We start from the raw sequence: 25,684 nt of genomic DNA on the forward strand, positions 1-25,684 counted from the left end.
AGGAAAAAGCACATCTGAAGACTTTTGCTTTCAAGTTAATTTTCACTACAGTGAAGTACAACACAACAGATGAGTGTCCATGGCTAAGAATGGAGTTCGTGTTCCTTGTAGACCAGTTTCAACCAACTTGGGAACAGTATGCTTGCATTTCAGGCAAGCATGTTATCTAGGTATGAAAAATAAAAATAATACATCTATTCCACTAGAGACACCTTTATTTATTTATTTATTTATTTATTTATTTATTTTCAGATTACACTGAAGGAAAAATACTGGAGGAAAACTATAACTTTGTATGATAAGATCAGATCATAAGTTAAATTGCAAACCAAATGTTCATTAAACTTTGTTATCATTCAGCATCTAGATAGCCTTTGCATTTCTATTATCCACACTTCCCTACAGTTTCTAATAATTCCTTCAGAGTCAAATTTCCTAGTAAGAAATATGTCAAGACATAAATCTATAGCTTTGCTTTGATCAAAAGTCCCAACTGTGGATTGCCAGAAACTTCTTGAAAAAAAATCCATCTTTATATTCCACATTAGAGGCAGAGTAGTTGAAAGTCAAATCACTAACAACAGTTTTATTAATTTTAATGTGATAAAGTCAAATTTATTATTCTAATTTGAAATCATTACAGTGATTCCCCCTGAATTCCCTCTGAATCTTCTTCTTCATAAGACTTACTAGCAAATGTGCCAAGCTCTTTCATTAGCACAAATTAGAGCAAATGCAAGGATTTGTACTTTAATAAATTTTCACATATGCATGAAATTGCATGGCCAATAATTGTAGCTAGCTCAGTTATTTCAGTGATTATACCAAATGCAGAGGAAATTAAAGTAAACCATTGCAAACTCTGATCTTGACAGATTTCCACAAGCTAAGCAGGATCCTGCTATGCTCAAATGAGGGCCCTCAGGAGAAAAACCTTGTTAATTTTGTTTTTGTGATCTGTGACTCTGGAGCCCCTGCACCATGCTGGGGCACGGGCTCAGTTCTGGAACAGATTTCTAGGAGGTACTGGCTTTTATCTCTGTAAATCCATGGCTCATTGAAGGACCTTTAGAGGACCTACAATAGTTTTCAGAGAACTGGGATTTCTACAGCCTCAAGCAGCTTATTTTATTCTGTTCTTCCAAGTTTTCAAGCAGAGAGTTGTTCTTCACTCCGCATCATCACTGGTTGCATACTGCTGGTATGAGCTGCTGAACAGCTGCTGTGTTCCACCAGACAGCTTTTCTTTTATTGCAATATGTCTGAAACACAAATCCTTACAATTAACAAACAAATCCGAATAACAAGGATCCAACAGATGAAAACACATAAATTAGCCAGGCTAATAAGTGCAAGCAGGGACAACAAACCCACTGCACAGAAGCAACAAAACCTGCTCACTCAGCACATTCCAGACACAGGCTCAGGGCAGGGAAGATCCCGTGTGTACAATGTTGGCTCCCTGGCAGACCCCAGCTTAGCCAGTTATATTTTTGCTGCTCTGCCCCATGTCACCAACCATCTAGTTAACTCACCATCTGGCTGAATGCTAACCTGTTAGCCAGGCAGAGTAATTTGTTTGGGCAGTGACTGTTACCCACATGAATCCCAGTGTCTCTGGACTTCTAGAAGTGTTCCCCATAGCTACGCAGACCCAAATACAGTCTTAAGCACTCTTTAAATATTATTCTTTTCTGCAGCTCAAAGCAGGGACACAGTGTGTAGTCACTGATATTGAAACAGGTAGCCAAATCTCTGGTGCAACCCAGCCCTGATGGATATAAAGAAAAGGATTATCAAGAAGAGAAGAAAAAAGAAACCTGAAAATAGGTAACTAATAATAATAATTAAAAAAAGGAAACACAACAAATATGTGGTATAAAATGTCAGGGAATCACCCCTTCATCCCAAAATGCTTACACATGATCTGTCTGACTCCTGGAGGAATGCCCTGTCTACACTGTCATACTCCCACCTACTACATGCTACCTTCTGTATGCGGTATCACCTTCCTTGCTGAAATAAATAGATATTTCTTAAAAAAAAAAAAAAAAAAAAAAAAAAAAAAAAAAAAACAGAAAAAAACATTTGCATCAAAAATAATGAACATTTATAAATGAAGGTATATAAAAATCAGTATCTTGGAAAGAAACTGCAACTATTTTTTGCAAAGCTTCTTTCATGAGTGCCCCTAAATCCACTTTTCATTGCAATAATAACTTTTTGTTCAGAGGAGGTTCTTTTACAGCAACTCTACGAAGATAAATGAACCTTTCTTTTATCCATAAATGATTTACTCTCTCCACACTCATGCTACATTTTATAGTGGATAGAATTAGGGTTAAAACAAGGTTACATATAATTGCCAGCGATGTTTGGCGTAAGTACCAATTTGTCCCACCTCTGTACATCAAACCTAGTAATTTAAAATATAATTAATACCTGTCTCATTATTAACTGCTAACATTGATATAAAAGGAAACAAACCCATAGTTAAGATCAAAAGATAGTCTCGGACTTCCTGAAGTTAAAGATGACTTTACCAGAATACAAAACAAGCATTTCAGCATCTGACTTCATGACTATGGACTTCATAATTGCAAGTAATTGAGGATGTAATTGGGAATTATCTTTCAGAAGGCAAAGATAATATTTACCAGGAGATCCAGTATTCAGCAACCTGCTCTCCAATTTTATTATGAGATTACAAGCCATACTGAATGCTGATATATAGTCTTTTGAACATATTATGGTAGAAATCAAGGAGCATAATAAAGTCTTCTCCAAAAGTGCTGAAACCCATGGAAGTCATTCCATTGATCTCTTTGTAGGTCTGGCTGCTGCCCTGGATTTCATCTCCTCTACAATTCCATTGAAGTTTACTAGTGCATCCTGATACAAGGTTGATGCTGCTAACTTGAGTGGAACAAGGTAATTCACTACACTTAATAGTACACTCTTTCTTTTCAGACTGTTTCTCTAATGATAAGCCCATTAAGAGTCCTGACCCAGAATAGATCTGGAAACTATCAGACAAACATGTTTCCAGAAAACCCCCAATAATAAAAAGTGTGTTCCATCACCATGTGTTTCATTTTTCTTTTCTTCTGGTAGCAAATCATCTTTCATGTTAGTTCAAGAATCCTGCTGTTTTAACTTTTTGAAATTACATATTCAAAGTTATCTTCTGTTACATACTGCATATTTGTTCCCTACATGTCTGCGGGAGATTTGTACATGGAATGAATGATAAACATGACAAAAAGGAGATACTCAGCATGGATTAGGGAAGATCATTTTCCTTTTAGATGGTCTCTAACAGAGCCTGCAATAACTGTAACCCTTCTAGATAAGTTTATAAAAATTTGAAATTAAGAGCAATGCGTATCACTCGGTTGATGATAAATGACAGTAAAGAATGCAGTAACCCTGCTCTCCCACACAGGAAAATTCAATGGGGTCCTCTCGATGACAGCTGAAAGGCTTCAACAATTTTAAGAATGGAAAATATGCAGAAATAGGGGTTAACACCACAAAAAGCACATAGATTTGTCACAATATAAGGCCTATAGTTGCCACAGACAGAAGAAAACAAGTATACGACAGGTAGGGTTTATTTGCCCTAGCACAAGCAGTTGGATATTGGATTCAGTTTATACTTGTATGATGTCAGTTATCTACATTAAGGGAGACAACCACCACAACAAAAGTTGCCTAAACATTATTATCTGCTGCTGTCTGACCAAGAGATGTCTATTTTGTGGTGATCTCAAATTCTCTTATGGCTTCACTAGATCTATTGAGTTCACTTTTAAGCACCAGCATTGGGTGTTACATGGCTAGTTCACATGTAGACACCCACACTACAGACACCTTAATTTAGAAATGTTGATCCGGAATAAAGCCTGATCTATATTCAAATTATTCACTGAGAACAAGGTCAGTTCAGCTACATTTGTCAGGTGAATTGCCCTCTAGAAGGGCCTGTCTGAGGCTAGATCAGACATGAACTTTTAGACATCCAAGGATGTATAGCATGAATCTATTTACCTTCATGATTTGGAAATTTATGTGGCTACAGGAAGATAATACTGAGAAAACTCAGAAAAACAGAAATGAACTGTTTTTCCTTGAGTTACTGAGCTCACAGAATAGCAACATAGAGAGAGACTGTCTCTGAGGGAGAAATCACCAGTTGCAGTGGATCTAGCTTTGGTAGGCACTAAGGTCTTTGTTAGCTGAGGGTAGAAGCAGATTTATGATCTATTTATCTCTGCAGTACTGTGTTCGTGTTCATTTATGGTTTGGTAATAAACATATCGTACTCCTCTCCCAAGACTTACCACAGTTGTTTGCAGGCTGTTTTCCCAAGGTTACTCTTGTCTTAGTGATCTTAAACCATTTCTGCTTGTGAGTGATTGTCGGACAAAATGATTTACAGTAGCCTTTACCCAGATCATAGCACATTGCCACAGATCTTTTGCCAAGGCTTCTTGACCTCTTTTATTTACAATGTCTAGGGTTGAAGGATTACTTATGCGTACATTTTGGTCATTTGAGATAAGGGCCCTGACAATTCCGTTCACACACTACTAACTTTATTGAATTGTCCTCTGTGCCATGGTGTGCAGCATATGCTATGAGAAGGACACAGGTTCTTGAAGGAGAAGAGCAGTTACTCCGTTTTCTCTGGATTGAAAACTGCATGTTTCCAGATTCCTAAAGAAATTTCACCTTAAAATTTGTCATCCAGTCCTAGCTCTTGGGCACTTTACAAACTAAAAGGGACAGACCTTTGCAGGGCTGAAATCAGTATCCTCCTCCTGCAGAAACCTCAGGCATGAAGGTTTATGTTCAAAGATGGTCTGCTTAGCCTTTGCAACCCCTGGCACCATAATTCTGCCCCTCTCTCAGCCCTACCTATGTGACTCTCCATAAAGAAAAATAGCAAGGCTTTTGCTGTCATAAAAAAAACATCAATTTCAAAGGAAGTTACAGGAAATACTTGTATAAGTGCCTTCACGGGAAACATGTTCAGGTTTGGTTGGAAAGCATCAGAGATTGCCCCAGCCTCTGAGACAAAACCTAGGTTGAACTTCAAGGAGCATTCATGCTTTCATTTCCTCACTTCTCATTTTCACTGAGCGTGTACTATTCACATCTCTGTTGCTTTTAGTTCAATGACTAAGCTGAAGAGGATGAGTTTTATGTCCTGCTGCATAGCACAGGAACAAAAGCATGCAGAACCTCACAGTGCAACGAAGCACAGTTTCACTCAAAGCCGGTACAAAACTGCTCTGTCCAGAAACAAATAGGGTCACAGCTCCTTCCCTTTGATGAAAAGGAAAAGAATTTATGACAGGCTTTGAAACGATGCAATGTACTTCTGTCTTTCTTTGAAGTGATCCCTGCCCATTGCAGTGCCTGGAGTTAAGCTGTGTAAGAACCCATTGCATTGCCTGCCATCCATCACACACCGACTGCTTCTAAATGACCCCCAAACAGAGGCACAGCCAAATCAGAGGTACCCAAAATCTTGCCCCTACTGATTCAGTGATATTAGGTATCACTACCAGATATCACTGCACTGATCCTTATAGACAACTAAATCAAAAAATTCCCTCTGGGCAAATTTTATTCATGTAATATCACACATTTTTTATTTATTGAACTATTTATATATTTATTTACGTAAATGAATCTCCACCCATGCTACCCATAGCCTGTTATTTTCCATTTAAAAGCACAGGTAAATGCAAGAAAAAAATAATACTCATTTATAAAAGGGTATAGATTTATATCATTTTTTTGAAAAGGAGCCAAAGCCTATCCTAGCAGAATAATAATCTATCACAATGATGTTGGCTGGAAGTAAGTGAGAGAAGAAAGCCTGAACCAGGATGCTGACCTATACGAATAAGACTTGTAGGTGTTAGTCTGTGCGCACAGAAGTACATATAAGTATGTAGTATAATCATCTTAACAGTATCTGTCATGCTATACTTTGGAAGGGCAGAGTATAAAGGATCTGTTTTGCTGGTTTGCGGGAAAAAAAAAAAAAAAAAAAAAAAGTCGATTCTATATAGTCAGCAGAATTCTTTACAAAACTTCCCAAGGAGAAAGCAGATGCTGAGTAGCACAAAATTAATCTTGTAACATACTACCTATAAAATATAGTAACACAAATCAATATTGCAGCCCTACATTATCAGCTGCTGAGCATAGGAATCGTCAGCTGTATTGTGTAGGACATGTGCTCTGCTGTTTAGTTTTTCACCACAGATTTCTTTTTTAGGTCCTGAGTCAGTGTCTATTGGAATCAGTGACAGAAACATGGCTTTGGATCAAGTCCTCAGCTGTAGATTTATACTGACCGGTAACCGAGAAATACTGCAGTTGAGGCAGTGCTGCAGTAGAGTGCTGCTGGTTATGTTACCCTCTGCTGCAGCCAAATTGCTGTCTTACAAGAAAGCCAATCACTTTGGAACTGTGTAATTTTAACACAGCAAAATTTAACCCTGTAAGTATAAAAATGCATGTGGCAATTAATCTGTTCTGCAGGAAATGAACTTGCAGTGTATTTAACGCTTCCGCCCATTAGCAATTAGAGTATATTTATAGCTGAGTGTGTAGCTCCTAATGCAGCAAAACCACTGCATGTAACGGCTGTAGCTTACAGTTTCAGCTGCAGAAATACACTCTTTCTGGCTATGTAGTCATTAACCGGTTTGCAGTTGAGTGCAAAGGCAGCACATGTTCTGCAGTGGCTCAGCTCACCAAGCCAAAGCTCACGGAATCAGAATTTGTTGTACGAATGTTCTGTCCCCAGATCCTGCTTCTCATTTTGATTCACAGATATCCTGCCTCAGTTCCTCTGTTTTTAGCAGATGAAGGCACAAAACGGGGGATCAGCACTGAAGATAAAACAGTCCAGGCAGCAAAATCTCTTTCCTGAACTGTTCATCTTTGAAGGATGGTATTTGCAATAAGATTTTGCGGTGTGTTAACACAAGTGCAAAATATATCTACGGGCTAGTAGGATTCACCGAAGTCCCTTTGGCATGGGCCACAAAGCCTGATGTGTTCAAAAGCATCTCTCCATTCTGCCTTCTGAATGTCTCCATGCTCTCCCACACTGTTTGAGGACATGCTGTACCTTTTAGCTCCTGACATGCTGGAGGATGATTCAGCAAAGCAGTTATATGGAATCAAAGTAAAGTTAATCGAAGTTTAATTTCTTATCTGATGAAAGTGAGAGTAGCCAATGAGTCTGGCCACAAAGTCTCACCATAATAAAAGTGCTATTTGCAGCACAGTAGGTCAAACCAAATCATCTCTTGCAATATTCCACTTGATTCTTTGTGTCTCATAAATGATGGTCTGATATAAAGGTCTTTCAAAGGATTTGTTTCCAAAACCTGGTATCTCAGCACTCTTTTTGCCATCTGCTTTCTTTTAGATCTAACACTGGACAGGGGCAATATGAGTGGATATTGATACTGCCCCTTGGGGGGATCTGCAGCACATTGCAGATGCAGCCTTCAGAGCTGGTGAGGTAGGATCACTCCAAAGAAGCAATCTACTTGGCCATTTATTTCTTCTATCATCCCACTCTCCAATCTTCCATTATATATATGCTGTGTCATACCTTGCCCATATCGAGCATTTCCTAAAAAAACAGTGAAGCTAAATTTTAAATGGAGAATATATAAAGCTTATGTAATAATTCTCCTTAATCAGCATCTGCTGATGAGTTTTATATTTTATGGCACTTTTTCAATTTTATATTTATTTACCATATCTATAAAAATGGCAATAAATCCCATAAATGTTCAGTACTCAGATGAGACTCGCTGTGAATTCCAAGATACGGCTCCTGACTAGATCACACACAGAATGACGAAGGATGCATAAGTAACTCAGTGGGAAATGGGAGCCATACTTGGGCACATATTTTTTGCTCTTTGTATCTGTGATATGCAAAGTCAATTATGTTTATTGGTGCTTTATCAAGCACTCTGGCAGAAAGATGAAGAGACGTTGTAAGAGACGTGCTTCATTTACTTGCAGTACCTGACTTTCAAGACATTTCAGACACAAAGGGAACTCAAGAAATATTCTATTTGCTTTTCCCCGTGTCCCATTTTAGTACTAGATCTCTGAAAATAATGGATTTTATACTTCAGCAGCTCAACCTGGGGAGAAAATGAATAGTTTATGTTGATACCATTCTTTTTCTTAAGGTTCTATATAATTTTAGGGTCATAAAATAGTAAATATTTATCCTTAAAAGCAAACAAACATTTTGAAAAGAAATCAGAGTTTCGAAAAAAAAGGGAAAAAAAAACCCACAAATTTAAAACTTTATTATTTTCTCAACTTTGGAATTAGTCTTAGACTTCAGTCAGTGCCACTTCAGCCAAGTGTATCCGTGCATGACAATGGTTCAGTGTGTAGGACATCAGCCAGATGATCCAAGGACATACCCTTCTTTTTGTGGTCTTTTCAGTTGCTGCTGTCCCTGCTGTCTTTTCACCATTGTGGCCACTCTTCCTCTCTTTCAAAGGAGCACTAGCAGCAGTGACCAGCAACATAAGCAAGGCTCAGATACACTCATCTCTTCTGTGTTTCTGTCTAAAACTCAGAGCTTGAGTGGAAAGATAACATGGAATAATAACTGTGGTCTAATGTATAATTTTTAATGTGTTTGCAATAACATCTCCTTATAGCCATACTTTTAGAGGCACACAGATGCATATCTGTAATTTCGTTTAGCCTCAGAATGCAACATTTGATTAACTATTTCTTTTCTTATTTTTTTTTTCTTTTTTTCCTCCCATAATGTATTCCACCTGGTAGTTTATTACTTGCATGGATTTAATGTAAATTGAACATGTCCAAAGACCACAAAGGAAAAAAAAACAACTCTAGAAAAGAGCTACCACTGCTTGATTGTTATCTGTCAAATTCAGTTAGTTACAGACTTTTTAATTGGAATATAGTTCTTGCTATTATGCTTGACCATTCATGCAGAATATTCTCTCTAAATTTTTGCACTGACTGAATAAAGTACAAAGAATTAGATTTTAAGAGGTTAAATGACAAGCTGTTAATTAGATATACCACGGCCAGATTCGCATAATTAATTAATATATCAATCAGACACCTAGTCATCGTTACTCAAAATCCTAGTGGGAGCTTTGTTCTTATTCTGAATATGAAGATATTACTGGACCTTTGAACTTGTTTAAATACATAGCTGCATTACTAATTTTGTGTCAAAGATACAGACAACTATCATCACACCATGGGGAATGCTGGCCATATTATTTTAAGAATTGACATAGCCCATGCAAATACAGAACATCTGACTGGCACATTCAAATTGTCTCACATTAAAGAAATATATAAGCCTATGATAGATAACAGCTGAGGATATTAAAATATATAAAGTCTGTTACAAAAAGACATCAATTAATTACTAAGCAGAAATTCAGTGAATATATCATACTATCCCAAACTCAGTTTCTATTAATGCAACAATTATTCTAGATTTGCATTGAATGCTGGAAATGGCAGGTCAATAAAACAGAAAACAGTGGGATGCTTTTGCAAATATTATAGAAACAAACATAGTAATTCACATTTCATCACAGTAACCTTTCAGAAAACCTTCATGTAGGCATAAACTGAATATGGTCCCACCACTTGAAATGACCTATGCTTATTGGAGCTAGTCCTCCCTTCTCTATGATTTTTGTCTTAGCACTGTACTGCTGCAGCCTCTGGGAAGGACTTGGAGGTAGCAGACAATGGAATTGTTCTCAGGAGCTAAGAATTAACTCCTCCATCTTCTGCATATGCACGCTCTGCACAGCATGGAAAAGAGTTGCAGCCTCCTTCCTCAGCCAAGTGTCTTTGGAAACCAAGGACTTGACTTTGCTCACTTATCAAGGCTGTAATTTGGTTTTCCTCTGCTGACAGCAGTATCCCCTAGGCCTGGCCTTGAGAAACCAGACCTGTGGGAGTCCTCTCACCTCTGGCACACCCTGCGAGTGTGAAATGGGAGGACAGAGAGGTGGAGGCCCAGTGAGGGCTGTCCTAAGGAACTTCAGCATCTCAGCAGCTGCGATGATACCCACCTCCTGTGCAGCTGCACCTTGAGCCCCACTCCAAGCCAGCTTGCTTTGAACTGTCAGCTGCACCCATGAACAATTACTAAGGGGGTGACAATAAGTAACTGTGAAAAGCAAACTGTTGTGGGTTTTGCCATTCAGGGTCCACAGCTCCACTGGAAAAATGGCAAAGCTCTGTTGGCTAGAGAAAGCTGCTCTGCTTGGGGCCACCAGGATCTCCTCCTGCTCCCCTTCCTCATGGCTCCCCTCAATCTCCCTGTCCACAGGGACCAACAAAACACCTTGAGCTGGCCCTGTGCCACAGACTTATCCAAAAGTGTCTGCAGCATTGATGCCTGTACTTTTCAAGTGAGAATTAATTGATAAACCACTCCACTAGCTCTCAGTTAATTTACTTGCAGAACAGATTTAGATCCCAGTAACTAAATGCGACTTGTACATTACAGGCTATCCAGAGATGTAGATGGTTATGGGGTATTCAGAATCAATACCAATTCACAGAGGATGCTACCCAAGGCCTGCTGTTAGGACTTTCATTTCTGGCTTTAATGAAACCTGCATTCTACGTTTGGTCAACAAGATTTCTTGCAGCAATAAACTGAACTTTTTACAATGTGTCTCTGCTGTGGAAAAAATAATCCACTCAGCCCCATAGCTTGCTCCTTCACAAAAGAAGGCCCAGGTTATTGGAGTATCTCTACTTACTAGCTGTACAAATAATTGTTCTGTAGTTATTTAGAACTATTAAACTTTATTAGTGTAAATATGTATATCGTGATAAATATTCAATAAATGAAATGTTAATGTTATTCTATATTAAGCAATTTTTAAGAGTGTCTTAGGAGCTTAATTGGTCTGGAAAAAAATTGATTTTTTTTCCTCTGTTGCACAGGGCATGAACCAATGTTAACTTTTTTGTATTAGAAAACTCAGCTGTTTTCAGTTTCATAAGCTGAGCTTTAAAAATCCAGCTTCATACTCATTTTATTGTCCAAGTTCATGTATAAATGAAGGTATCAAATTTGGCTTTAATTTAATTTTATTAGATGAACCCAAAGTCCAAAGGAGGATAGCAGAGAACATGATATGTGATGTTGAATGATGTGTCCATTATCTTAAACTTTTTGTTGGTCTTTATAGTGCAAATGCCCATGCAGTGGCTTGATATGCAAGCACCAGAAATGCACTCAGAGCACAGACACAGAAACAACAAAGATGTTCCCCTGCCGTGTTTGTCGGGCTTCTCACTCTGGGGAAAAGCATTCAAAGAGAAAGGGTGGGGCCTTCGATGGCCCCAGTGTAACATGGATAGGAAAAGCCCAAATTCAGCAGCACATCAGGCAGAGAGCTTGCATTGCTACCAGGACACGCAGAAATTATTGATTCTAAACCAAGGCATCAAAAAGCAACATGCTGATATGCTTTCCCTTGGTGATTCTAGTATCTTCACATCCGTAGTGCCACACTTGCACACATCATTACCAGAAAACTGTGTCAAAATTAGAGTATTCAGAGTAAAGCAGTAAAATTACTCTAGCAGAAGAAAGCTTAAATTATAACAGAAAGGCTATAAGCTCAAAACATATATAGTTTGAGTTAAAAAAAATGTGTTGGTAGTAATGTGTAAAATTAATTGGCTAACAAAATTGCGATGATGTTGAGTATTTATTTAGCAAGCTGCACAAAACAGTAATTAGGAGTAATGGGATATAAAGAGTAAAGATGATGTGTGGGACAGTTATCAGGATGTGTCAAAGCATAATTCATTAGCTTGTGAAAAGCACTAATGATGAACATGGAATATTAACATTTTGCAAATAAAGGTGTACTTGGCAAAGTACAAAAAACAGTCTCAGGAAAAATTAGGCTTCTCTGACACCACTTTTGTTGTTTTATTTTGTTTTGTTTTCTGCCACAGCTGTATAAACTATCACTCTGGAAAGCAGTCGGATTGCATGGTTATAAATGAGTGTGATTCAACCTTGTTCTACAGCTAGAAAAGACCTAAGGTAATTATGACTGGGGACAATTCTTGTATTCTCATAGTTAAATTTAGTCAGAAGTGCTTAAAATATTGGGCCTCTGACCCAAGTTATCAGCCACTCTTTAGTGCCCAGATGAGCTACCTGCATTTGCCCTCGCATTTGCACACAGCAGTGTGCCCTTGTGGCCAAGACGGCCAATGGGATCCTGGCGTGCATTAAAAGGAGCGTGGCCAGCAGGTCAAGGGAGGTGATCCTCCCCCTCTACTCTGCCCTGGTCAGGCCTCACCTGGAGTACTGTGTCCAGTTCTGGGCTCCCCGGTACAAAAAAGACAGGGATCTCCTGGAAAGAGTCCAGCGGAGGGCCACAAAGATGATACAGGGCCTGGAGCATCTTCCCTATGAAGAAAGGCTGATAGACCTGGGTCTGTTCAGTCTGGAGAAAAGAAGACTGAGAGGGGATCTCATCAATGTGTATAAATACCTTAAGTGTGGGAGACAGAGGGATGTGGCCAACCTCTTTTCAGTGGTTTGTGGGGACAGGACAAGGGGTAGTGGCCACAAGATAGAGCACAGGAAGTTCCGCACCAACATGGGAAAGAACTTCTTCACAGTGAGGGTGACGGAGCACTGGAACAGGCTGCTCAGGGAGCTTGTGGAGTCTCCTTCTCTGGAGATATTCAAGGCCTGTCTGGACGCCTACCTGGGCAGCCTGCTCTAAGGAACCTGCTTTGGCAGGGGGGTTGGACCCAATGATCTTTCAAGGTCCCTTCCAACCCCTTCAATTCTGTGATTCTGTGATTTGCCATTTGAAAATCAGTCCAGCACTGCCAGTGACAATTAACGATGGTCCTCCATGGAAATGACTTGTGACAGCGATATGGTCATGCCCCTGTGGGTCAGGATGGGCGAAGATCTATAAAAGCTGAGTATTAGAAAAACAAACAAGCAAACAAATAAAGAAAAAAAACACTGTGATCTCCTTAGCTTCTCTTCTAGTGTTAGCTTTTTACCAGCAATGAATCAAAAAGAGTAGATGACTATTTTTTCTCCTCCAAATAATGCATTCAGCAGAGATGTTATTTTGAGTACTTCGGTAGAAAGATTCTATTTAAATGATGGGAAATGAAAAATGCTAAAATGAATTTTCATGGAGGAAATGCCTTTTTATGTTTATGAAATGAAATGGCTAACTTTTTTTAAACAATATTTTTTAATTTTAAATTGACAACAACTACAGAAAAAAAGGTTTAGGAAAAAGGTTAACTAACCCATAAATGAACCAATTTTATCCTTCATTCTGAAATCAAGCAAAACATTCTGATTTATCCCACAATGAATCCTCTATTGTTTATGCAGCTTTAATTCTGAATCATTGCCTCCAACAAGGATGTGCAGATTTATTTATTTATTTATTTATTTTCTAAATGAACTTTCCTGGCATGCGGGCAAGAGCTGATTTTCTCTCTACTAGATCAATCCCTTAAGTAGCTTTATCCTTTATCACCTTGAAAAAGGATCAGTGCCAAGCATAAGCAAAGCACTTATTTTCCATAAGTAATAAACTTGTGATTATGGTGATCCTACACAACACGCTTTTTCTTTTTACATTTATCAAGGCGAAAGGCAACACTGATTTATATTTTATTAAACAATGCTGCTGACTGCTTCGTAAACAGAAATGTTCAGATGATCTGAACACACCTGGGGATATATTTATCACTGGACTTGTAGTATTTTACTATTTTCTGGCACTATTTTAAGTTATGAACATATGCAGAAACTGGAACATGGTTTCAGTGGGAAAGTAAGTACTGCAGATTGATGAGAGGCTTGCAGTTTTCTAGTCACTCCCTTAGCATTTTGTTGAGCCTAAATAGGCATACTTTAGCTCCTAAGAGGAGGTGCTATTCAGAAATGAGTTGCAGGGAATGGTTACTACAAATAAGCCTAATGTTACTGCAAGGAATTATTTCACAGACATTCAGAATCAAATATAGAATATCTAAGGGCTCCTACAAATACAATTGCTGATCTGTACATAGTTGTTTATTTATAGCATATAATACAGTAACTGAAGAATATAAGCTTGATATAACATTAGAAATGTTTTCGTTGTGGAATTGTGTTTTGATTAAATTTCGGTGTTGAATTGTTTCAGTATTTGTTTAAAGTGCAAAAAAAAACAAAAACAAACAAGAAAACAACAGAAAACAAATCAAAACAAAACAAAAACAAAAACAAAAAAAACACACCAGCTGTCCTTTGGCATCTGCTAATGAAAATCTATATCTTAGAGTAAATCATAAAAAGTAATCTGCCTACTAACTGCAAATTAACCACAGAGCAATAGCTTTAGGATGATTTATACAGGAATAAAATTCATAAAATAGCACAACCAAGGACTTGAAGTAAATCAGCATTTTTAATGCACAGAATGATACACAGTGGTCAGTTCAGCACTGCTGCAGGAATTTCCTTTTTTTTTCTGCAATGAGGCATTTAAAACATTTTAAATCAGAGCAGCCACAGGGCTCAACGACCTTTGGTTTTGACCTACTGTATTCCTGGCCCTTGGTAGTAATGCAGAGAGTTAGAATAATAAATTTAGGAGAGGAGCACACCTCGTGCCTCAGCCTGCATGTACTGCCTGTCAACATCTCAGAGAAATGTCAGCATGTGCGTATTTTATCAGACTGTGTGCACACACGTGTGTTAGCAAATAATCTAGTAACAGCAGACATACCGTAATTATGCCTGAGCTGATTAAACTTCCAGGAATAAATGACTACTTTTCCTGTAATGGTTATTTCCATCACTATTCAAAGCTCAGTGCTGGGATTCAGTAGGAGTGCTGCAATTTAACAGAGAAAGGATTGCATCTTTAAGTACACAAAATACTTTGCTAATTGCTGCTTGATGTTCTGCATTTAGAGACCGCACACACTGCCACATTATGGAAGCAACCAGCAGCTCTGACTGCGATGGAGTCTGTACAGACAGGTACTGCTACTATGAGGCTGTATCCTTTGGTAGCTAATAGTCCCATGCTCACCAGTGTCCTTGCTGCAGAAGTTAAAACTGTGGTTTGACGGCTCCAGCTAGAGCTCACTACTCTCTGATCACCTCTAAGAAACTTCCTCATGAAAGCAAAACTTTCTCAGCTTCAGTTTCCAGCCATGCAGGTTCACACAGAGGATCAGCAAGAATCAAGGCTGAACCTTCCTCAGGCCATGCCACGATGCGATGCCTTTCAAAGGACCAAAAGCAGTAGAGAATAAAACCTTAGCATGGAAGCCAAGAGGACTGGCCTCTTCCTGAACCTCTTTAGTGCATTCCCCAGCAGTGTATCAAATGGGGCAGAAATTCTCAGGAGGTTTATTTAGGAATGAACACAGTAGCAGTGGTTTCATGTTTACAGAGGGTCTTTACTGCAGACCTCAAAGCACAGGGAAACACTCACTACACAGAGAAAGAGCATTTCTATGGACCAGCCTTGGAATGAAATGTTTTCAGTTTACCAGCCTCTTCCTATAATATAACCACTAGACAAAAAATAACAGTCTTCTTTATAGTCTGCGCACTTTTACAGCATAGCAATGACTTGTACCTACAGAGTTGTTGCTGTGTTTTGTTAGGAATTTTCACCAAACCCAAAAGATAAAACTTCCTTCTGCTGGTAGTCTTAAAATACATGACATAGCTTGTACCACTGAGCTGCAGGAAGAGAAGCAAAAGGAACTGCAGTATTTCTGTGCTGCTGAACTCATGGCAGAGTTCAGTCCTAGGCTGATGCTTGGCCTTTGCCCAGGTTTTTGGAGTCTTCCCTTGAATTTTGCTGCAAGTGCCAGAGGGAGATAGGAGTGATGTGCATGGACAGAAGGATCTTGTGCTTACAAATATTGCTTTTCAAAAAAAAACAAAAACAGAGCTTATGAACGGTATTTCTGAAATATATTACATACCTTGAAGTTTTATGGATCCCCAATGTGCTTTATTTTAAGATTAGTAGGCCCCTTTCAGGCAGGGACTATAAGAAATGTGAAAAGAGAGCATTTTATTTTGAAGGTGCATTTTTTTTTAATCCTTGTTTAAAGTGACCAACTAGCGGGAGAAACATTTTAGAAGAAGCTTAGACGTTATTTTAATCAAGATTTATGAAATTATTTTTGTTTCTAAAGGCTTGCATGAGATACAGCAGTGAAGATGGGAGAAATAATAACCAATTTACATTTAAATATCCACTTTCTCCCCTGGAGGGATTCCAGAGTACTTTACAAGACATCAGGCTTAGTATGCCACAAGGACCACTTGTCTGAAATGCCGCCTCCTCTGGGGTGGAGCCAAACAGGCATTTTCCTACCTGTACTAGCAAAATGTAATGCATTGGCACAGAAACTGAGAAATACCTTCTCTGGCTAAAACTGGTTAAGAGAAGTTGTAGGACAGCGTTCCTCATCGGTCTGTACATCAGATTTAATGCCCTGCAGTTACACTGTCCTTGAGCCCAAGGACAGCCCTTGTGCCCCGAAGGTGCTCACCTACCTGTGGCAGTGAGGGTTGTTCCATGCCATTGTGCTGCAGGCCATAAGGCTGTCTGCTCCCCTCAGCTTCTTCGGAGATAAACTGTGACAGCTCCTTTTACTGCAAGAAAACCTCCTACATGATCTTCATCAATCTGGGCCTCAAACTCCCATCCCCAAAGTACTTCCCTGTGCCTACCCCTTTTTGTGCTCAGACTATATGGTTTCTAAGACTTAGGGAACAAATCTGAGCATTACCTATACCACAGAGATGAACTTCCTCCAAAAACTCTATGACATATAAATCTTTTGACTATGTTCCTAAAATGCTTCCTATTCCTATGGCTGAATCTTCTTGTTAAATATGAATCTCAGCTCCCTTCAGCCCTCCCAGTCTCAATAGTTGCCAAAGAAGCTTCTGTATCCCTTCATTACATTGCATTAAACCTCCTTCTGGGTACTGTGAGTGACAAGAAGGTGCACTGGGACATTGGTGTATTGGACAACCCCAATTTCAGCAGGGTAACTCAAATCCCATCTGCCTAAGGCCAGGATGGCTTGCTGTCTGCAAGGAGATGGACTCCCACCAGTGGGTGGACAGATATCAGCCTGCTTTGTCTGCCTATTAAGATCATTGTAAACAATTTTCCTTCCAATGAAAGACACTGACATTTTCATATTTCTCCTAAAACCCAGTGGAGTACATCCATTTCTAAATTTATGGGGAAGAAAAATCTGAAGACTTTTCATTTTAGAAAATTCTACAATTCATCAAAATGCTTTATTTTATTGGAGTCAAGGTGGTTCATATTGTCACTGTAAATATAACATACAATAATACCATTTAAATCAAACTTTAAAAGAAAAAAAGTGAAATTTCAAAGGAACAAAAATGCAATTTGAAAAGAAAGCAAAATAAAAATAGAATCAAAACAAAAATAAAGAAAAATGCTGTTTGAAACTGTTAAAAATGTCTTTGAACTTAACCTTCTAGTGTTTATGAAACAGCATTTTTTCAGTTAAAACAAACAAACAAACAACAACAAAAAACACACCTGTTTCATCATAGTTTTTTCTTCTCCATAGCTCCTCTTAGTTTGAACTCCAAACAGTAGTCGCTTTCTAGCACATACCAGTATGGATGAGAGACTTTGAAAGTCTTCCAGAAAGAGCTTATTTTGAGAAGTCTTCATCCCAGTCATCTCCAAGACACTTTGGGAATTATCACAAACAGAGAGAAATTCAGAACTGATTAAGCAGTGTAACTTATATAAGAAAAAAAAAAAAAAGAATTGTTTTTGCTTTTGAGAAGCAGTACTTCCTTATCTAAAAGTACTGTATACTATTGATTTACATCTGTGGAGGATTCTGGCCACCAATGTGAGACTTTAACGGAAGTGAGCAGCATTGCTTGCTGAATTCTGCATTTTTTTATGTAGTGAAAAAATACAAGTGATACCACTGAGCAGCACAGTGTGAAGAGCTGAAGACAGGTCTGCCTGCCTGCACCTCATGTGAGGGTATGCACTACTCACAACTGAGGTTCAGGGCTTTATATGCTCAGGTTGCATCACAGCTGCTAAATTAATCCAACCCAAGGAGTTATCCACTGCCCTGATGCAGAATGGAAAATATTTTTGCTGATCAGGGCCAGCCCCTTTTAAGTAGGCTCTGGGGTAGCTTTGCCTAGGTAGTAACCTTGTTGTAATGATTTCGTTTTTTTTTCCTGTGAGATTGTTTTTCAGTGAAATTTAATTCAAATGTGCACTGAGCTGTGCTGCAGGCCACTTAACTGGATTTTTAATAACCTGGTACTAAGGGTAGGCATTTCAAGCCCTGGAGTATGTCAGGACTTTATCTATCACTGAAGACCAGAGCAGGTGGAGGTGCAGCCCTGTAAGTGTGGGGTGGACACAGTCCTGGCATGGACTGCACACAAATTTTGTCTCAGGGGCTCGGCTGGTTCACTGTAAAAGAAATCCCAAAAGTAAACTAACATTTATGCAGTGCAGGCAGTAAGGGCACAGGATCCAGTGCCTGCAGTGAACTCAGGAGGTAAATTATTTGGTAGTGTAGACATGCCCTAAAAAGAAATAAATTACATGGTTAAGGGTATTTGCCTGTTACATGATCATCAGAATGGAAAAGAGTTGCTGACAGTTACCATGGGGTGTATTTTAGTTATCATTCATGTAGGTTTCTTCATTTCCATGATAAAGAACTTGCTCTTTCACACACAGAGTCAGTGCTTATGAATGACGAAATACTGCTTACTGAGAATACCATAGGGATGTAATTTCTGATCCCATTTGTGTTTCTTAGGTTCAAGAGGAATGTTTGCTGTTTGAACTAGTTCCCTTTGACTGCTGTCAGCATATAGCAGAAGGCTTCCCACTCTTCAACCAAACAGCATTTTGCCATTCCACTAGTTACTGGGGATGATGTGAAAGTTAGGTGCCATTGTGAGCAGGTCATCTAAAATGCTGGTGGAGTAACTTGTTCGAATCAGGACTGCGGATGTATGTTAGCTGTAAAGGAAGATTAGAGCACTGATTTAGACTGCATACCTAAATTTTAGAAAGTTAAGGGAAATGAATGATGATTTGATAGGATTGTGCTCTTGGGAGAAGTAACATAAACTTCCATAAGTACTTTCTTATGTAAAACATTTAAGTAAATATGTTGCTGTAGGTTTATATAACTATGGAAAGCATGACATTTTCCAACATATAAATTGGTCTGAAACCATTGATTAACTAAATCCCTCTTACAAATTTATTACAGAAGCTTCAAAGTGTAACTTCATTAACAATTTCCCCTAATTTATTAAGAATATTTGGGGACTGGAGATATGGCAAAATCATATATTTCCCCATGGTATCGCCAAGGGCACATCTACATAGCAAATAGCAAAACAGCTGTAATGATAAAGAAGAATTTCTGTGGGATTTTAGATATCTTATTCTATGTTTTCAAACAATGATAAAAAGAGTCTATTCTACTCCTTACTTTGCTGCTTATTTTAAACTGAAAGATAATCCCTCCCCCTCCCCCTCCCTTCCCTTCCCTCTCCTCCCCTCCCCTCCCCTCCCCTCCCCTTCCCTTCCCTTCCCTTCCCTTCCCTTCCCTTCCCTTCCCTTCCCTTCCCTTCCCTTCCCTTCCCTTCCCTTCCCTTCCCTTCCCTTCCCTTCCCTTCCCTTCCCTTCCCTTCCCTTCCCTTCCCTTCCCTTCCCTTCCCTTCCCTTCCCTTCCCTTCCCTTCCCTTCCCTTCCCTTCCCTTCCCTTCCCCTCTCCTTTCGCAATAAGTTCTATTCATAGAACAATAATTTTAAGACAGTAGTCCTTATTTTGCTAAGCCATGGAGGAGTTACAGGCAATTGTTGTAGTTATTTTTAACTGAGTAAGAAAATACGGAGGACAACAGAAACACTATCCTTACCTTCACTGGGGGCAGGTAACATTTTTTGTAACTGACTGCATTTTAAAATGCAATTCAATAGGAAATAATGAGCATTATCTTAACATATTTTTAGATTAGCTAAGAAGGTTGGTTTGTCCTGATCTAGCTTGCTATATCCTACTGACAATTTGCTCCCAATCGAATACAGCATTACCACTGCATTTTTATTGACTGTATTAATATGCTCTTAATACACATGGTTCAGTTCTTTTGGGTCACTTTACCTGCTTTTAAATATTTGGGCATAGCAATCTGCTATGACTTCCATCAACTTTGCAGATGGCTTCATTTCATATATCATTCAATCATTTGATATCATGTCAAATATAGATCATATATAACGATGAACTATTTCATGATTCAAGCATCCATAAACACATGTGGATTTCAATCCAAGTCAGCTAAGCATGAAGTTAATATTCAGCTTGATATATCCCTGCATGTATTTTACCTACAGTGTTACAGAACGTATTAATGTGAGGGCTGCCTCCACTATGCTATTTCTAACCTTCAGAGCATTACCTTGGACTGATGTAGGCCTCAGGCTGGACGAAGACCATGACCAAATTCAAGTGCTATGATTTATTTACACGAGGGGCAAAGAATGTGGCTTTTCAATTAAATCAATTCCTTACAGAGCTGCAGGATCTCATTTACTTGGAATGCAAAGCCTTTTCCTACTGAACTAAACTCCTCCAGAGTTAGGGAATGCATTTAGCAGTCTGTAATACTGCATGTAACTCTGGTTTTATCACATAGCTTCCTCCTGAAGAGTTAGGTGGCATATGTGAATTCTTATTCAGGTGTCAAGTCTATATGGTTTGATCAAAAATTTAGCAAAATGCTCGTCTGTGCTTCCGAGCTAAAAGGACTGATTCTAACCTCATTTAAAACTTTGGGTTCATGAAATTAATCTTAATTTGTACTCACAGCTGTGATTCCTCCCTCTCAGCTACCTACTCCCAAGACTGCAAACTCATGTAGAAGTCTTGAATGCATCTTTGCACAAACCTTCAGTCACTTTTTAAATTTCCTCAATGTAAGATTCTGCATAAAAGAAAAAAATCCCTCTCACATATTTTAAATTTTCCAATTCACTTGGAGTCACACCCATGTTAATCTGAAGTAAAGAACAGCAGTTTTCCTTTATGGAATTAAATTGATGCAATGGCATTAAAAAGAGATTCAAGTACATCTTTCTGCACGATAAAAGGGAAGTAAGCCAGTGGTTTTGGTTTAAGATCAAAATTTGGCTTAAAAAATCACCCTTCAGTGAACTTTTCTTACTCACTCATTCCTTCACTTCCTTCAGACCCTTAATAAGCAGCTTTGGACATATACGGGAGTCAAAAACTATTCTTGTTGTTGTTGTTGTTGTTATTGCTATTTTCCTTTGGCAGCTGAAATTAAAACTAGCAGGTGGAAGTGATACTGCTGACTAAGCAATCTCCTCACAGGCTAAAGTATCCTAGGGAGATAAGTCCTCCAGAAGGGAGTCAGTGACAGGCAGCAGTCCTGCATCCCCTGCAGGCATCCCCTGTCATTCGATTATACCCAACACCATTCAGTAAGGAGCAGGAAGTTACTGCCTTAATTCTGCCCACAAGTAAATTCAGCCTGAGTCTGAATTACTGTCTTGAGTCCAAATCTGAATGAAACGTAGATTTTTTCCTGTATGTCTTTATTGATAAATGATTTCATTGAAGTCTCAAGAAACCAGAGCGACTCTTTTCCTACCCATGTTTCTCTCCCAAGAAATAAGCACATAATTCCAGAGGGTGGCTTAGTTATGTTGAAGAATCAGAGAGCTTTAGCTCCTAACTAAAAAGAAAATGTGGTCACCACCTCAGCTAATATTTCTACCAGTAACAAGAGAGGGCTTTGTGCTTTCAGACCTTGTCTGTGGTCTTCATGAGTTATCTGACAGGCAGAGAGGTTCAGGAGACAACTACTTAAAAAAAAATAAAATTCTGTTGCTTATAATACAGAAAGACCATTCTGCTCTACGTAGCTCTATGAATGGCCTTATAATCAGGTTAGAAAAGCACTTTTAGCAGGCTAGAGCGCAGCTTTAACCTCCCTCAGTGTTAACTGGACAACAACAGATGGAGCAGATGGAGCAGTGTCAGAGGCTGCGGGAGCAATTGGGATGTTGAAGTTGAAGAGTCCCTCAAGCAAAAAAAAAAAAAAAAAAAAAATCTGTCAAAGTTTAGTTTATATCTTGGGATTTCATTCAAGCTTAGCTGAACTTTTAATTCATGTGGTCCATTTTGAACTCTTTAAAAAGTACCAACAGGTTTGCAACAACTACCGCACTACTTCAGTGTGCAGCCAAATCATTCCTCCTGCTTTGGTGACAGACAATCCAGGCAGATGATTTATTTGCTTTTGCAATTTTTCACTCCAGATTTTAGCAGTGCATTAAAAAAAAAAGCACATTCCTCATAATTCAGAATGTATTGAAATTTGCCATCTGCTTCCCTCTAAACATCTATAGGGTTTGCTTGACATCTGGAGCCCATTACTTTTGGCATTGGCTAATCCACAGCCCCATGCTTTTGACTCCCCTTTTCCTGAAATTGGCATTGTTCTCTACAGTTGTGAAACAAAGGCTCCCTATCACCTCACAGTCACTTTTAACCTTTTGGGCATCATCAGAATGTGCTTCTAGAGTGTGAAATTGTGTATCAACAAGAATGTGAATCTTTTCTTCACACGACAGAGAGGAGCAGGAATACTGGCAGATGAATCCTCTACTCCAGAAATGTTGGCAGTTGGGACAAAATACCATGAAGTGGATAAGAAAGATATATGCTGGGATAACTGCTGCACCCAGCCCATCTGGCACACACTGCACTCTATGCACCAGCTGGTGGGAGATCAACATCTATCATAGAAACACTTAAGATGCCTATTAAGCTTTTGGCATAGGCAACAGGGACTGTTGTCTTTCTCCTGCTTTGTGGGATACATTTGCAGTTTCAGCCCATTTTCTTGGAGAAAAACATCCACATGGCAAAACTGTGGGTGCAGTAACACCCAGAGGGAGTATGTGGATAGAGCCCAAGGACTGAATGGCAGCTCTAGTTACTGTACTTTCTCCAGCATTCCACTCCACGTTGGGAAATGTTCTGCTGGATCTCCAGACCTGCAGCAGCCTGCCTGCCATGCAGTCTCTCCACTGGTACAAGCCCAAGGGACCTTGTGTATGGCCCTGTATTACACTCGAGTGGCAGCATCCTCTTCCTGCACGTGGGAGAGAGAACAGGTTTGCACTTGCACACCCCAGAACATCAGGTTCTTTTTACAGCCCAGTGTTGGTGGACATGGAGTAGCTACAGAAACCAGACACTTTTTCTCTTTTAATATTGCCTTCCATACATATTTGATATATAATGGTAATACAGTGCAGAGAGGCATACACTCCTTGAATTATTGTCAATCAAAGGTAAATCACGCAGTAAATTCAACAGTGACAAAAATGACAAATAATTTTAAAGGAAAAGAGAACCAGGACTTTGCTGCCTACTCAGTACTTTTCCAGGAGACAGACAAAGAACTTCATATTCTTCTGCTGTCAGTCTTGCACCTTTTATGAGCACTGACTTAACTAAGAAATTTTAAAACACAAGAGTACACTGATAAATATAGCAGCTATTTTATCTGCAGGAAAACAGTGCATATTTCATGCAGCCTGTTTAATGTTGTTTTATCTATACTCACTGACTCTTCCAGGCAGCAATGTATCTTTTCTCTCTCCCTTTTCCTTCCTTTCTTTCACTCCAGAGGGCTAAAATGTTTATTGAGAGAAAATGTGGTACAAAGACGAGTATTGGATTGTTATGTGACATCACCGTAAGCAACTATTAATCCTATGGCTAATTAGCATATCCTGTTGTTCTAACACTTCTTAAAGAAAATAAAAATAAATTATCAGATACCTTAGCAACTGGATATTAAAAATTTTGTTGTACCAAAATGATTTGTGCTCAAATACTTCCTATTTAGACCCTTTGAAAAAACACGTAAATTCTTTCACAGTTAAGCCACAGGAAGGTGTTACTCTTATTCTGAATTGATTACAATAATCTGTGTAATGAGATAACAGTAGCTTGGTGTTTATTTTACTGATTTGCTGTAAAGCCTTTTTTTTTTCTTTTTTTTTTTTTTCCTCACATTTTTCAATCACATTGTATTTACCATTGATCCAATTACATATCTAGTATCAACTATGCTAAAAATAATTCCTGCTAGGTCTCAGTCTGTGATTGGTAATGAATACCTTCCACATGAAACAGTTGTTTTTCTATTGTAACATAGACAAAATTTAGGTATTCAGTTTTAAGATATGAACACCAACTGTGTGTCACAAAACAGTGCACAACTCCCTATGAAAAATTCTTCTGTGGTCCCATTCAATAAGAAAATACCTTAAAGCAATACAAATGCACTTTATACAGCTACAACACCCCTTTCATTTAAAAATATCTTGTAAAAATGGAGACCTCTATTCTGAATGTTATCTACGTAAAGTTTGTATGAAAGTAATTGTTGCTAAAATCTGGATATTCTTTACCTAATAACCTCATTTTGTTTTGCAAGTGAAAACTGCCCTGTTCATAAGGACACAGTCACATAGTTGTGGTGTTCTGCCCTTGGCAAGCTAAGGAAGAACTCCAAGTAGCGAAGGACTACAGAGTTGTGTACTTCACATAGGCATCTTCCTGCTGGCTTTGAGGGGCCCCAGTACCATTACCATGGGGAATGGCATTGTTTCAGGCCATACCATGAGTTTCAGAATTGTTTTTACACTAATCAATTTTCATTAATGGCATTACAATAAAAGTAAATGTAAATTCATATACAGCCCTGTGACAATGCAACTGATCATGCAGCGAAATCTATGATGTCTTCATTGTCATGTTACGTATATATAAGAGATCATATTCAAATAAAATTTGTCTTTACTAGGGAATTGTGTTGCTTTAAGAGTAATGATAAATGTAAGGAGAAAACCTGTTACACCAGTATATGAGGGTTTATACAACTACATGTCTTCCAGCCTGTGATGCAAAATAAGTGATATCAATGTAAGAGCCAATCCATTTACTAGCAGATATACAGCAGTAAATGTATAAGGACTAATACATCACACAGGCACTGACATTTTTATGGCTTTCACCACATAATCCAGGCCCAAAACACTGCTTGTATCTGATGATCTGCATATTAGTATATCAAAAGGAGGGGTTCATTAATTTTAAATAGATTCCATAATTATTTTGCATTATATATATACAGGTACTGGGGGGAAGAAAAAGCAGTATGAATTTTCTTGCATAGTGGTTTAGGGTAACTTTTTAGAATATCATGTCCCAGTCACTACTTTCCACTATGTCACACCTGCTTATGCCATTTACGACATGTTCCACTACACAACTGTAATGCAAAATGACTTATCTAGTGTAACACAAAGTGAGACATTAACAAACGTATAAATAGCTTTGGGAGTGAATCAGATTTAGCAAGCAAATTTTGATTACATCAGTCAGTTCAGATTTTAATAGACTTTTAGTCAGTTTG

Source organism: Cygnus olor, chromosome 1 (assembly GCF_009769625.2).
Source record: "Cygnus olor isolate bCygOlo1 chromosome 1, bCygOlo1.pri.v2, whole genome shotgun sequence".
NCBI classification, from domain to species: domain Eukaryota; kingdom Metazoa; phylum Chordata; class Aves; order Anseriformes; family Anatidae; genus Cygnus; species Cygnus olor.